Source organism: Cupressus sempervirens, chromosome 4, assembly GCF_028749045.1.
Source record: "Cupressus sempervirens isolate cs-2001-9-10 chromosome 4, ASM2874904v1, whole genome shotgun sequence".
Classification (NCBI taxonomy): Eukaryota; Viridiplantae; Streptophyta; class Pinopsida; order Cupressales; family Cupressaceae; genus Cupressus; species Cupressus sempervirens.
In genome coordinates, this window is record NC_143121.1 from 448,056,588 (window position 1) to 448,070,355 (window position 13,768).

Below are 13,768 nucleotides of genomic sequence, written 5' to 3' on the forward strand. Positions count from 1 at the left end.
GCTCAACATGGTCTATGGTTTCTCGACATGTTCTGGGACTCAGCATGGTCTTTGGTCACTCGGCATGGTCTTTGGTTACTCAGCATGGTCTGGAAATTTGGTTCCTATTATAATTCATGTAACTAATTTTTTATAATGAGTTAGAGGATGAAAATTTTAGGAATAGATGAGGGCCTATATATCTAACTATAGTTCGAAGATCGAGTTTTAATTCATCTGGAGCTAGGAGATAGCACAATTTTATTAAAACATCAACTTTAGGAATTGAATTGTTGTAGAAGGCTGACTTTGGCATTTAATTTATGCATTTGTATTTAATTTATGTTTTGGGCCGACCTGTGGCTTAGATTGGTATAAGTAGGGGTTGTGGGGAAGTCTTTAGGCATTATTCATCCATCGTGGAGAAGTGGAGGAGCTTGGAAGAGCGAATTTGGAGAAGGGCTAGTAGTTGTGGCTTGGAAAACAAGGAGATCGCTTGGTGGGCTTGCGAGCACAAGCTGAGATCTTCCTTGGAGTTTTCTACTAGAGTGTGGATCTAGACTAGCTAGGGTTTGTGATTTAATCTTGAGGGATCTTGTAGAACTATTACTTGCTTTGTATTTGGCTATAACTAGGAAGGCCTTATAGCCCAGCACATTGCATGTAATCAATTATATATTTATGAATCAAGAATTGTAATTTGGTATCAGATCTTGTGTTATTGCTTCTTGTTGTTGTGTTTCTACTGCATGGTTATTTTTTGGGGGCTAGGACATCTCCATTGGGGTTCTCCTACCTTGCACTATGTCAAAAATAATTATAGTACTATCACTTACTGCATTGTTACTTCTTCATGTTATCAGCTATGACTGACACTAACAATAATAGATTGAGTAGATGACCTAACTCCAGTGATGTTCATTAGGGCACTCCATTCTACATCATTTGGAAGCTCCATTTTTTTGAGGTTGTATCTAAATAGTTGAGACCTTATGAATAATGAATACTTTGAAGAGATATTTTTATATGAATTGAGGAATTTATCTATAACTACTTTCATTATTGGCAGTGGTTTGATGCAACTTGCAATTCTTTCTGGAATGGTTTCCTCAAGAAAGTTGCCTAAATAAGAGTTCTTGGTGTTATTCAACTATTTCATGTAATCTTCTTTTCCAATGAATTTTTCATCTAAGTTGGATTTGGTAATCCAACATTTACCAAGTTCATTATGTTTGGATTCATCTTCATCAAGTCTCTGGTATTAGATTTTAGAGCTTCATCTATTTTTGTTGATTGGTCACAACTATGACAAACAACAAAGGTCATTATAGAAGCATTACAATAGTTGTTTATTCCTTGGTTTTCCAAATCCCTATCACTAGATCTCTATACTTTATTCAAAAAATTTATTTCAATGTTTTTAAAGAAAGTGGTGATGATAATTTATTTACCATCAACATCTTTTCTTACATTTTGAAAGACATCTTTGATATTGCTATTTAAATAAAGCCATTCAAACAAGCTATCATTGTTCTACATTAATTTCTTCCAAATTTCTTGTTTGATAAGCTTAACCATGTTTATTATAGTATCCTTTACTTGATGGTCTAAGGAAGATGTAGTTATATTTTGTGCAATCACATTCTCTATATTTTTCTTCATTTCAGACATCTCTATTTTACTCTTTTTATGAATTTCATCTAGTTTCCCTTGCCAATTAGTTTCTCTCTTCCTCTCATCCTCCAATTTCTTCTTTAAACCATGGATTGTCTTCACAATGGGCTCCTCCTCTTTCTTCACATTTTCTAATTCCTTCTTCAAATTATGGAGTGTGTTTTTAGCATGAGTAGACTCCTCTTTCTTTGCATTTTCCAATTCCTTCTTCAAATTAAGGATTTTCTTTGTAGTTGACTCCTCTTTATTCTTCACATTCTCCAATTCCTTCTTCATATGGTGGATTGTGTTACTATTTTTAGTTGCACTAAACTCTAGTTTCTTTGCATTCTCCAATTCCTTCTTCAAGTCAAGGATTTTCTTTGTAGTTGACTCCTCTTTTTCTTCATATTCTCCAATTTCTTCTTTAAATTGTGGATTGTGCTTGCACTAGACTCCTCTTTTTTGTTTACATTCTCCAATTCCTTCTAAAAATTATCAGTTATCCTTACATTAGAAGACATATTTTTCTTTTCATTAACCAATGCCATCTTCAAATTATTGTTTGTATTTTTAGTAGAGGAGTATTTTTTCTTTCAATCTCTAACTCAATCTTGAAATTTTAATTTTCTTTGACAACAAAGTCTAGGTTAGTTTTTAATTTATTGTTCACCTGTGCACTACTCTCTACAAACTTAGACAACTATGCAATAGAGGCTTTTTCATGCTGAAATCTTTTCTTGCATTCATCCAATTCTTTAGTTATATTTTTTAGTCATTCATTCATCTTTTCTTGTTGGACAATTACCTCTATAGAAGAAGAATTCTTTATCTTGTTTACAACCCCTTCAATCTATTGTCTCTTTCTTTGTCCTTGGCCTTCATATTATCAAAGTCTACCTATAATTTTTCTATTTTCTTTACAAGCCTTTTGTTTTCACTCTCCACTTTTAGAAGTGTAGAGTAGACCATTTTTTTGCTCTCTTTTGATATATTGATTTTGTTAATATTTTTCACTTTTGAGAAATCCATTTGAAGACTAGTAACTTGTACATCGTTATGATTTATAGATTTTATGGTGGATTGCTATCTCTATCTAGGGGCATAACAACCATGAACTTAATTATTTTGGTGTTTAGATCATATGTTGGAAATATATTGTTACTAGATCCCTAATGTTTAGCAACTGCATCACTTTCCAAAGTCTTCATAATTTGCCTATTTCTTTTTCTTGTCTAATCAAAATTTGATGCAAATTCATTTAAACTAAAATTTGGATTGAGTGTTTGAAAGGTGAATTATCAATTGTATTGTTGTATTCTCCTCCAACTCTAGATACACTTGCTACACCTACAATTGTATTTCAAGGATTACCAACATATTGAAGATGGCCCATTCCAAATCTTGGTGTTTTAGGACTATTTTTAGGGTTTTGTATAGAAGTTACTAGTGCTAACATTGTTGAAGTAACTGCTAACATTGCTTACATTGCAATTGTCATAACTTTTCTTTTTTCTACAAGGTTTACCCATGCTAGTGCTAGTTCTACTGGGATCAACTGCAATTGGATTTGAAGATTTAACAAATTTTGTGTTGGGATGGCCTTTAGAAGAAAAAGTATAATATTTTTTTCCCTTTCTAGATGAACCATATTCAATCTCATTAAAGAGTCAAATGACTAGTTTACTTTCACTTTTGGGTGGGTCTAGTACTCCAATTGGATTCCAAATCCCATCACCACTTGCATCGATGGGCCCTACATAACCCATTTTTGTATTATAGTTTCCCCTTTATTATATGTTTGTTTAATCAAATCGCTCATTTGAAGATTAAAAATATGCTTAGTTGACTTGGGATCTTGAGTACCTTGAATGTCTCTACCAGATTCAAGGTCTTTCTATCTTTGACTATCACTATCACAACAAGTGCCAAATTCATATACTATAGTTAGATGCTCTTTTTTCCAATAATTTATAAAAATTTCATCCTCATTAATTTCTTAAAAGCTTTCTAAGGTCTTTAGTTCACCCAAATTTTGCTTCATTTTCCAAAAATTAGTCATCTTGGTTTGACACTATAATTTAGATTTGCATGCCTCTTTAATTAATTTCAACATAGAACACTTAGAAAGTTGAGATACTTTCTTGTAGAAATTTAAGTATGATAGAGGATTTTATTTGTGTGACTCTAATATGTGCAATGTCATAATTTGGGATGATAATTCTTGCATTAAAATATTATTATCTATTGCATGTTTCTTCATCTCTTTCTTATCCTCATCCCAAAAATCCATATTTTTTAACTTTTCTATCAGTGACATCTCCTAATGTTGATATTTTCTTGCAGAGTTCTCATTAGCAATAAGTCTTGTTTTTATTATTTTCAATGGATCATAATTTTAGTGACAATAAAATCAAAGCCAAAAAAATTCCCAATTCATTTTCTAGTTTGAAAGCCTTTCTCTCAAATGTGAGGCCTCTAATTGTGAAAGGCAAAGAAGAAAATATCATTTTCTTTTGTTGTCTAGTGAAAAGTTCATTTTCACTCTCCATCTAACGTACATATCCTAGTGCAAAAAACATTTCTATAACATGCATTGGAAGTTTGCATGGTTCAACCATTGAACCATAAAACCTCAACATAGTGTAGTCTTCCATGAAGAACTAGTTAACCAATTGAATTTGACTTCCTAGTTAAATTACAAGACATAGGTAGTCTAGGCATCAAAGTGCCTATGATTTTTTGGTAAATAGGGGTAAAAAAGAAGTCTACAAAATGGTTGTAGTTATTATTGTTAATAGTCATCCTCATCTTATGTGTCCACTCATATACTAGACTTGGAGTCTTTGATTTCTTTTGGGTCTTCTTATCAAACTTATAGACCTCAATATCAAGATTCTTATTCTCTATCTCAAATAATGGGTGATGCTTTGCTAAAAGAAGGTAGTACAAGTAACTTGTGAACCTAAATTTCATATTTCTTGTAGTTGTACTTTATTTAATCATTAGTAATTGTTCTTGCATATATTCAACAATGTGTTGAACATAATTATATCTTACTTCTACCTTCTCTACTAACTAACCTTGACAATGGATGTTATCAATTATTTAAAAAACACTAGCCCTCGTTTCCTTGTTATTATCCAATCCTAGAAAAAATGATAACAAAGAAATAGTATCTTGAACCCATGCAACAAAAATCTCATTTTGATAAGGAGGCTTATGGTCTATGTCATGTGTAACAATAATACTAGTATGATTAGTAGATGACTCTGAGTTTATTAAACCTGTAATATATGAATCTTCGAAAACTCTATCTAGTTTTTCATAAGCCTATGCTAGTTTATTTAAGTCAATGCACTTGTTAAAGCTTTCTGGTTTAAACCCTAGCCCTAGGTATAATAGAGTGAAAAAATCACTCTTAGTTATAGATAAAATTTCCTCCTGAGTGTTTTGGTTTACAATTTCCTTTCTATTTTAATCATAGTTTTGAGCATATAGCATTACAATTTTAGGGCAAGGAAATATTTTTGGTACAATGAGGTTTACTAATCCACTAACCAAACCAGCTAGTTTATTTGTATTTGTGCCAATACTTTTGTTGTATTTAAAATAATTTCTCCCCTTTTTTGGATCTTTACACTTATTAAAAAAAGAATAATAGGATAATAGGATTAAAAAAAAATCATGACAATCATTGGTAAAACTTGGAGTTTGTAGCACTTGCCTGAGTTCTATAATATCTTTCCTTTACTTTATGCTTGCAATTGTACTAGAGGTTTTTGACTTTGTTTTTCCCATGGCTACTATTGGTTATTACTATTTAGACAAAAATTCATCTTCAAGTCCTATTTTAAAAAATTGTTAAGTGTAAACCTAAGATAGTAAGAATTAAGATTTCTATTGCAGCAGTTGCCCTCCAAAAAAATTTAAAAAATTTAACTACCTAGCTAGAATCAAGATTTGAGATTCGATAAGACTGGTTCTAGTAGATACTCAAATAATTGGTGTTGTCTTGTAATACTCAAGTTTCAAATTTTCAATCTTTGAGAATAGAAAATAGAATTCAGTTAGAGTCTTTAAAAAGTTGAAATTTGAAAAACCTAGAGTATTGGACTCTTAAGAATTCTAATTTCTAAACTTAATAGTCTAAAAACATAAAAGGTTAATAGTTAAAAGTTAAAATGCAAGTATTAAGTAATTAATGGTTTAAAGTACTTTACTAATGCAATGTACAATGTACATGTAAATGACATCAAGACTCAATAATGTACATAAATATATACATTAGAAATTTGAAATTTTTACATTCTAAATAAATTAAATAATAAAATTGTACTTAATAATTATGATTTTTAGGTAAATTTGTATAATTTTATCATTGTTGTCAAGAGTCATTTCGAATCATGACAATTGTCATGGAAATGTTTCCTTGACATGTATCACAATTCCATATGTTTCTTGACAACAATGATAGCACTCCCAAAATTTACCCAAAATTCATCTATGGGTTCCTCCATGGGTCCCTCTATGCAGATGTTTCATATGCTTACATTCTCACATTATCTAAACCTTGTGCATCTTTGAAAAGTGAGAATACGATAGATGCTAATCTTTTCAAATCTAACAGTTGAGATTGAAAGCCATAAAATCTCTTTCATGTCTCATCTTTGTAGCTATGATTCCTTCAATGCCTTCATTCCATGTGATGATGTGACCAATTGATTTTCTCTTTGTCAATGTGTTGACTCAAGGTTTCATTTAACCTTTTGTAATCATGTGAATTCCTAGATCTTTAACTACTATGGTTAACTCCTTATCAAAGGAACAAAATGCCACTTCTTTCAACACCATTACTTGATACAATGATATGATTGACTTCAATAATTTTTGCTAGGTTGCAACTTTACATTTCTTGAATTCCTTCTAGTCTGTGATCATGTGACCTTAATCATAGGTTACCTCTAGCCACTAGTGACCATGTAATATATGACTTTTGCTCCATCATAATACTAACCTCAGGTTACCTTCAACTACTAGTGATTATGTGACAATCATTGATCTTCAAGATCTGATGGCTTAGACTTGAAAATCTTGATTCTCTGGTTTGCTCTATAGTACGGGTCCACTTTCCAACTATGCACATCATGGTAGATAGGTGGCACTATTTTATTGCCTAAAGAATTTGACATTGATCTACCTTGATTTATGGCACTTTGTGGCTAGGTTCTAACTGTATCTCATGGAATATGATGGGCCCATCTAGAAATTTTTTGTTCTATCATTATGTTGCATAGATTAAACCATCCTCATCTTTCCATAATGGCAAAGTGACAATCATAGATCTATCTTGAGATCAACAATCCTCATTGTGTTTCTTAATTATTTTGCATTACTAAAAGGAGGTCCTACCTGTTCCACACGTCACACTATCATTATGTCACTTTGGTTATTCTTCACACAATTCTTTATAGTGACATAACAATAACTATCGATTAATTTGGAGATCAACAGTGAAAATAAAATAAAGATGCTTATCACCTCATTTGGCAACTGTACTAGCCACAAAAGGAAATGGTTGATAGGGGCACATGTTTTTCTATCATAATGTCACTATAATTAATAGTCAAGAAACTTTCTATAGCAGCCTAACAACAACCATCAATTTCATGCTTGATCTATGATGATGATTCGCCTCAAGATCTTACCCTCAGTTGGGTTCCATAGATAGGTGTCAACTCATCATTATGTCACCTTGGTTATCAATTTTGTAACTTTGGAAAGTGACATAGAGACAAGCATAGATCTTTTAAGATCTAATGGCTAAGGAGATACATTATTGAATACTTATATTTCCATCATAAAACACCATTTATCAATCTGGTCTTCATCTAACAATCTAGATTTAGTCTCTGAGCTATTTGACTTGTCAATTTTATAATTTATACACATGGATTAAATATTAACCATTGATTTCATTTTAAAAAGAGTCATACCACCTTTGACTAAGTTCTTTCACTATTTCTGATGATTTATCTACTTTTCGTGCATTCAATCTTGATAAACTTCAATGTCTTCCATGAATCCTACAACATAGCATGAATCCTTGTCTCCAACATGATTAAGAGTAAAGAAAGATAAACCATTAAGTTATTGAAATAGAAGAATGCATAAAAAACCCTCCAAAACCAAATCACCTAGCCTTGGACTAGTGCATTGCTCATATGATTTTCTGCCTTAGGTTAGCTCAAAGGAATGATGAGAAGAGAAGCCATCCTATGGGTATTCTAGACTCAAATTCAAGACATTGACACTTGATTTGATTCAAACCTAAAACACAAAGGGATGAACTAAAGATTGGGTAGCATTGTTGCACAATGAAAATTAAAACTTAAATCACAAAGTGCAGTAACGAGTTGCACACATTTTAAGTAAATGATTTAGTTAATGCATACAAATTATTTGAATTTCTTAACAATTTCCAAAATCCTTAATTTGGATTAGAATAAAATTAAACATGTAAAATTAATGAACCATCAATTTTTTGAAAATATAAAAAATATTATTTGTAAATTGAAATCAATTATCATTCATTGATCAATAATTGACAATTGCTTGATAATGATAACTTGTTTTAATAATCATAGCATTTTTACTTAATTAAAATTAATTTAGATTATAATTTATAATCAATATTTTCTAAATTACTTCAGCTTGATAATGATAAGTGGTAACTTAATTTAAATTTAAACAATCATGGTATTTTTCAGTTAATTCAAAATATGATAAAAAGTTAAAAATATTATGATGATCATGATATTTCAATAAAATTACATTTGAAAATAGGAACTAATGAATAAATAAATTAATATTCAATATTTTATATGAACATTAATATATAAATGTTCATTTGAAATTTTTATTTTCAAATCAAATTTCAATATTATTTATTGGTCTCCCATTGAACATTAATAAATTTATCTTATCTTATTTATCTTATCTTATACAATTTAAATTGCATGATCATTGATGATCAGGGTTTAGGAATCATGATTTGTGATTCATGAATAATGATGTTACATGTATCATAAGTTAAACTTTACAAACTATTTATTTATTATTTTAAAATAAATTAATAATAGTTAAAACTATTATAACTAATAACTATTAACTTGCAGGTTTTAAAATTTAAAGGACATACATATACATATTACAAATTTTCATTCGATAATTTTTAATTGAATAAATTTTTTACTATAAATCATTAATCAAATATGAAACCATAAAGGGATTGTTGAAACCATTTTTTGTTTCTAAATTTATAATAGTTTACTTTTTATAGTAGAGCAATGAACTAAAATTGGAACAGTGCATTGAGAAGCCAAAAATAGAGTCATAGACTAATAGGAACAATTATTTGAACTAAATTTGGGCCAGACTCCTTGGACTCCCTCTTGAATTCTAGCATGAAGATATCTTTAAAGGTATCACTAGTTCCTTTGGTGAACTAGTGGCTATGGATAATGCTACGACTTCTAGATCCAAACTTCATTGTGCCAGACTTTTTGTTAAGGTGGCAGACTTGAATCACCTCCCAACAAAGGTGGATCTAATATCCAAGTTGGGTAAAAGAACTCAAGAAATCCTGTTTGAAGATTTTCCTAATTCTTGCTATGCTTGTAAGAAGTAGGGGCATTTGGTTAAAAATTGTCCCTCTAAAAGTAAGAATCAGGCTAGCAGTGGTTTGGAAAGGAAAAAGAAGAAGATTCAGCACAAGAAAGTTTGGAAACCCAAAGAAGGCCAAAGCCAAGAACAAAAAAGCAATAAAAAATTTCAAACTCAATAGGCTGAGGTAGAGAAAGAGCTCACTTCTAAGGAAGCCAACTCCAAGAAAGAAGGTTTTGGTTTACAATCTGAAACAATTTTACCTAAAAAAGAATTGGAAAATTAGGAAAATATCTCTAAACAAATTGTTATTTACCAAAGGATAGAAGAAAAATGGGGAGATATTGATGACAAAAATATGCTTGAGGATGGTGAAATCCTGGCTGATATTGGAAACTTACCTGAGGAAGGAGATCTTCCTTCTTCTCAATCCAAGGAGATTCAGATGCAAACCCAGATAGAAAAAGACCCTTCTATGGTCAAACCTCCTCCCCTGGATGATGTGAAAGAAAATGGCTCAATTCATAAACCAATCCAAAGGAAAAGGGTTGAAAAAAAGAAAAATACCAAGGGGGTAGAGACTATAAGTAGCAAAATAGATCAACATATCAAGGAAAAACCTCCTATTTCTTATCCAAAAATTTTTGGGAAAAGAAAAGATCAACACACTAAGGTAAAATTGAACGTTGGATCCTTGGGTAATCCTAGAAGAAGATCTACAAAGAAAACTAGAGAATTAGAAAGTATGTAGAATATTGTTGATGGTAGGCAGGCAACTATTCTAGATTTTTCTCCTAAAAAATGGATATGAAGATCATAACTTGGAATATTAGGGGGTTGAATAGTACTCACAAACTAGACATTGTTAGGAATTTTGTTACATAAGAAAAGCCTGATTTTCTCCTACTTCAAGAGACTAAGATGAATAAAGACAAAGCAAAATAGATTAAAGCTTTTAATAACTATTCTTTAAATGCTAGCAGTTTAGAAGGGGCATCAGGGGGAATTTTGATGTTATGGAAGAAGAATTGTTTCTCTGGAACAATTTTGTTTTCTAGTAAACACCTTATGATAGCCAAAATTTCTAGTTTAGACCAGAAGGAAGAGTGGTATATTGTGAATATTTATGCTCCAAACTCAAAGCTTTCAAGGAAAAAGGTATAGGATTTTGTTTCTAATTTTAAAAGGAAAACTATTCTGGCCGATGGGTCATTATGGGAGATTTAATGTCCCTCTTTATGACCATGAGAAAATGGGAGGCAATGCTACTCAGTTGGAAGGAAGAATGGATCTAATGGAATTCATCAATAATGAAGGCTTAATGGATTTGGACCTCTATGGTATCTAGTACATGTGGAGCAACAAGAGAATTTGTAATGAATTCATTTAGGCTAGGCTTGACCATGCTCTTATTTCTCCCAACTGGACTAAAGAATTCATTTGTAAATAGGAGGCTTTTCAAAAAATTGGATCAGATCATTTCCCTCTTATATTCACTGCTGAGAAGATTAATCTCAAGAAGAATTTTCCTTTTAGATTTGAGAAGATGTGGATGCAACACCCTCAGTTTGAAACTAAATTGAAAGAATGGTGGAATAAAGAGTATGAAGGAACTAACCTCTTTAGAATTGCTTCCAAGCCCAAAAATGTTAAAAGGGAAGTCAAAAAATGGAACAAGATCAACTTTGGGAACATTTTTTAGAACAAAACTACTATTAAGGAGGATATTCTTAATATACAGGAAAAAATACAGAAGGAAGGTTATACCTCTAATCTCCTCCTTGAAGAGAATGAAAAGCTTGTCCAATACCATGACATCATCACTAAAGAAAAAATATTTTGGAGACAGAGATCCCGATTGTTATGGTTGAGAGAAGGGGATAAAAATACTAAGTTTTTCCATCTTTCCACTTTGAAGCATAGGGCCAAAACTTGTATTTCATATCTTAAAATGGGTAATGTGAAAATTGTTGAAGACAAGGCTATCATGAATGAGATGGTGAATTTTTTCTCTTCCCTTATGACGAATGATTCTAACATTAATGTGGAAAGTCAGGCTGAATTACTCAAAGTGATTCCTCCATTGATTACTAAGGATCAGAATAAAATGTTATGTTCTATTCCTAAGGATGATGAAATTCTCAAGGCCATTAGCTGTCTTGGAGGAGATAAAGCCCTTGGACCTGATGGATTCCCCATGTTCTTCTTCCAAAAGCTTTGGAAAGTGATTGGTAAAGATGTATGTGATGTTATTAAGGAATTCTATGTGGCTAAACAACTACTCAAAGAAATCAACTCCACTTTTCTGTGCCTCATTCCTAAGAAAGTTGGGGCTGATTCTCCAAATCAGTTTCATCTTATCAGCCTTTGTAACTCTTTCTTTAAAATTATTTCCAAAGTTCTCACTTCCAGACTTGTTTAGGTGATCCCATTGATCATTGCTGATCAATAGAATGGTTTTGTCCCTGGTAGAAAAATCCTTAACTCTATCATCTCTAGTCATGAGAATATTCATTCCATGTCCAGTTCTAACAATCAAGGCTTCATTATGAAAGTGGACATTGCTAAGGCCTATGATAGAGTGGATTGGTCTTTCCTATGTAATATTTTGCTTGCTTTTGGCTTTGATCATAAGGTTGTGGGTCTGATCCACCAATTGGTTTCTACTGTCTCTATGGTGGTCTTGGTTAATGGTAGCTCCTCTCCCTTCTTCTTTCCTTCTCAAGGGCTGAGACAAGGTGATCCTTTATCCCCCATCCTTTTTGTTATTATGGCTGATTTTTTGGGGAGATTTATTGGGGACTTGGTCCAAAGAGGTTTTATCAAGGGCCTACAACCTTCTTCTCAACTGTTAACTTGCTCCCAGGGACAATTTGTTGATTATACTATCTTCATGGGTAAGGCTGAAGTGAAGGAAGCTAGGGTTTTAAAGCAGGATATTAACTCATATTTTGTTGCTTCCAGACAAGGGGTTAATTGGAGAAAAAGTGTTGTGTTCTTCATTAACACCCCTATCCACAGACAAGTTAAAATTGCTAAAATCTTGGGATTTTCTATAGGTTCTCTCCCTTCCTCTTACTTGGGGCTCCCCCTAGGTTTGAAGGTCCCTGATGCTTTTTGGGAAGATCTTATTAAAAAATTCAGAAAAAAATTGGTGGGTTAGAAAGGAATTCTTTTAAGCCAAGCTAGTAAGTTAACTCTTCTCAAAGCCTATCTCCAGAGCATTCCTACTTATGTTTTAAGTCTTTTCATAATTCCTTTTAAATTTTCTGAGTCAATTGATAAAATTCAAAGAAACTTCTTATGGACTGGCTCAAAGGATAAAAGGAGAATGCCTTTAATTGCTTGGGATCTAGTTTGTAAACCTCGTAGTGAAGGGGGATTAGGAATTCAAAAAATCAATAGTTTGAATAAAGCCCTTCTAGCCAAATAGGGGTGGATAGTGTACCATGATAATAAAGAGTGGAGTTCCATTTGGAAACATAAGTATCTCTTCAATGCTTACTCCCTTCTAGATTTCCTCAAATCTCCTGATGTCATTCACTCTTCCTCCATATGGGAAGCTATTTAGGGGACCAAGAAAACTTTAAAAAAAGGATGCTCCTTGAAAGTTGGTAATGAACTTAAAGTGAAATTTTGGGAAGATATTTGGCTTATGGATCACCCTTTGACTAAAGATTTTAATGACAAGGCCTTAATTGATCGATGCAAGCAAAGATTTGGTCTTCTTGTTTGTCATTACTGGCAAAATGATTCATGGGTGAATTTAACTAATGTAATTCATGGCTTCAATAATATCAAATTATCCCTTAATGTTGTTTCTCTTTACCCTTATATGGAGGATGAGATTATCTGGCATGCTGACCCTAGTAGGAAATTTAAAGTCTCTTTTATCTTTTCTCCTAAGGATAAGAAAAATCAACCTCTCTGGTCTCAAGCTTGGATTAAGGGTCTCATTCCAAAAATTAACATTTTCTTTTGGACTCTTCTACAAAACAAAATTTTGACTCTTGATAACTTCCAAAAAAGAGGTATAAATTTGGTTAATAGGTTTTCTTTATGGAAAAAGGGACTTGAATATAGATATCATATTTTTTTGAGTTGTTCTTATACCCAGGAAGTTTGGACTAAGATTTTGAATTTTTGGGGCATGACATGGGTACATCAAAATAATGTGGATCTTACTTTAAAGAGTTGGAGATGCCCCTCAAAGATCCCAAAGCCCAATTTCTTTGGAGACTTACCCTCCCCCACCTTTGGTGGGGCATATGGAAAGAAAGAAATAATAGGATATTTAGAAATAAAGATCTTCCAGGATGGGTGCTTGGTCATAATATCATCAGAGCCTTCAAAGAGAATTTTACGTCCCAGAGGGAGCCTACTCAAACCTTCCAACTTGATCACCCTTTAAGATCTCAAGGATCTAAGTTGAAAATTGATAATCCTAGATCAATTATAAAGTGGCTTGTTC